General features: G+C 42.8%; 1 non-coding gene across 1 annotated transcript; it reads left to right on the top strand.

Annotated features, from left to right (window-relative positions):
- The first annotated feature begins 2832 nt into the window (after window positions 1-2832).
- Window positions 2833-2914, top strand: trnas-uga. Its single transcript has one exon. It is a non-coding gene; the product is annotated as a tRNA-Ser (tRNA).
- Window positions 2915-2943: the final 29 nt, after the last annotated feature.

Genomic DNA, 2943 nt, shown 5'->3' with positions numbered 1-2943 from the left:
GATGGAAATGTGTTGCTGGAAAAGCGCAGCAGGTCAGGCAGCATCTAGGGAACAGGAGAATCGACGTTTCGACCTGCTGCGCTTTTCCAGCAACACATTTCCATCAGTCAGTGTAAGGGGTCAGGCTGATAATGATATACTAATTGTGATGGAGTCAGGATAATAGTGGTGCAGTGAGTATGAGTTGTCAGGGTGATAGTGATATACACGGTGTGAGTGGGATAGAGTTATAGTGATACAGCAAGTATGAGGAGGTCAGAGTGATCGTGTGCAGGGTCTGGCTGAGGGTGACGCAAGAAGAGTGAAAGGTTCAGGGTGATCTGGATGCACTAAGTTTGGGGGGTCAAGGTGATAGTGATGCTGTACGTATGAGTGGGTCAGTCTGATAGTGACACAGTATATTTGAAGGGATCAGGCTGGTAGTGATGCAGTAAGCGTGAGGGGGTCAGGCTGATATTGATGCACTAAGTGAGAGAGTGTCAAGGTGATGGTGACGCATTAAGTGTGAGCAGGTTAGAGAGAGAGTGACGCCGTCAGTGAGTGGGGTTTCGCTGATAGGGATGCAGTAGGTGCGCATGTGTCAGGGTGTGAGTGATGCAGGAAGTATGAGGGTGCCAGAGGGATAGTGACGCATTAAGTATGAGGGGGTCAGATTGATTGTGACGCAGTAATTCTGAGGGGCTCAGAGAGATACCAACGCAGAAGGCATGAGGGGGTCAGGCTGTTAGTGACGCTGTCAGTGTGAGTGCCTCAACCTAATAATGATGAAATAAATTTGAGAGAGTTATGCTGATTGTCAGGTGATAAGTGTGAGTGAGTCAGGATGGTAGTGACGCTGTAAGTGTGAGTGTTGAAGCTTATATGGAGCAGTAGTTGTGAGGTGTTGAGTGTGATTGTGACGCAGTAAATGTGAGAGGGTCAAGGTGATAGTGACATAGTAAGTTTGAGGAGGCAGTGTTGTAGTGACAAGGTAAGTGTGAGGCGTCAGTCTGCTACTTATATAATAAGTGTGATGGAGTCAGGCTGATAATGACACAGTAAGTGTAAGGAGTCAGGGTGATAGTAACATGGGAAGTGTAAGGGCGTGACTGATAGTGACAAAGTAAGTGCTTGGCAGTCAGGCTGATAGTGACGCAGTCAAAATGAGGGTCTCGAAGTGAAAGTGGCGCAGTAAATGTGAGGGCGCCAGATGGATAGTGATGCAGTATGTTTGAGGGGTTCACGCTGATATTAAGGCGGTAAGTGTGAGGCGTCAGGTCTATAGTGATGCAGTAAGTGTCGGCGGGTCAGGCTGATAGTGATGCATTCAAAGACCAAATATCCAAGGCTCACTGTAGTGCTGAACAGTGAGACTTCCCAAGGCTAAGACAAAAATCAATACTTCTTATTCTGGTCATAAATCGCAATGCTTCATTTTAATATTGTCCTCTCCTGCTTCTAGATTCACCAATGAGGGAACAAAATTTAATTGCACCACCCTGTTTATCTCTTCAAATATTTTGCAACTCTCAATGAGATTACCTCTCTTGTTTTGAAACTGTTAAGAAAAGGCAAGATTTGCCCAATTTCAATTCAGAGGACTAACGTTCATCCATGATATCAAGTCTAATCACCATTCGTGGTATTCCTCATATGGCATTAGTATCTTTCCTAAATTGAGGATTATAATTCCTCATACTGTAGTCCAAGTGCGGTCGAACTGAGCCACCATACATTGGAAATAATGCTTCGTTCTCATGCCCTGAAATCCTTCTGGAGCTTTCACAACAGACTTCTACAACTGCTACTAGACTTCAATGACTTATTAAAAACTTCTCCAAGCTGCATTTCTAAAAATCTGTATATCAGACTTTCTACTTCAAACCTTCGACAAATGATCTCCACACATTTCCCTCCTGACAAGTATGATAAAGTCAAATCGTTGCTGTTTATTAGATCATGAGGGACATGGATAGGTTGACTCGTCAAGGTGTTTTCCGGTAGGTGGGGAAGTCAAAATTTAGAAATCATCGGTTTAAAATTAGTGGGTAAGGATTTAAAAGGGATGTCAGGGGCAACTTTTTCAGACGTGTCCAGAATGAGATGACAGAGAAATTGGTGGAGTCAGGTACAACTGTAACATTGAATGGCATCTGGATGGATATATGAGTAACAAGGTTTAGAGGGATTTGAGCCAAATGTTGGCAAATTAGACCTATTAATTTAGGATATCTGTCCACCATAGTCAAGTTGGAAAGAAGGGCCACTTTCCGTGTTGTATTGTTCAACGACTTGATGAGTTTGGAACAACCGCAAAAACTTTGCAAATAATTCCGTCAAGACGATTTCAAGTTCCAAATCTTCAGTTAATCTTCCTCTCTTGTGCTCACAAGTTCATTACCTGATGTCATAAATTACAGATTAGTTGCTGGATCCATTCCTGTGAATTGGTTCTGCATTCTTTCTAATTCCGATTTTTTTTACGAATGTAGCTAGTGTTTATGGACTTAGCATCAATTTTTCTAATACCATATTTCGATGAATATTAAAACACAATAGCATATCTAATTTGGCACCAGATGATGAGCAATTGAGTCAAAATCGATCGGACGCAGTGAGACAATGATCCTCTCTTCGTGGTGGACATCCGTGATTCTATAATTCGACGAAGAATCATTCCCACAACTTCAGCTGTGTCAGAATCTAGTTTGCGGTGAAAGCCTGCCAATCTGCCAAGGTAACGTTTGTCTGGGTCTCTGCAAAGGGTTTGGCGAAATCTTTGGGTCTTGACAATTTGTTCTTCCAACATATGAATTCAGTTGTTTTACTGTGAAAATTGGGACTCTTGCTGCAGCTGTGATGGCCGAGAGGTTAAGGCATTCGATTTGAAATCTAATGGGGTCTCTCTGCGCAGGTTCGAATCCTGTTCATAGCGTAGAATCTTTTAAAAGTCATTAATTCCTT

The sequence above is a fragment of the Chiloscyllium plagiosum genome, unplaced genomic scaffold (genome assembly GCF_004010195.1).
Source record: "Chiloscyllium plagiosum isolate BGI_BamShark_2017 unplaced genomic scaffold, ASM401019v2 scaf_60235, whole genome shotgun sequence".
NCBI classification, from domain to species: Eukaryota; Metazoa; Chordata; class Chondrichthyes; order Orectolobiformes; family Hemiscylliidae; genus Chiloscyllium; species Chiloscyllium plagiosum.
The sequence above is the reverse complement of the archived record's forward strand: the minus strand, read 5'-3'. Positions and strand labels throughout refer to the sequence as shown.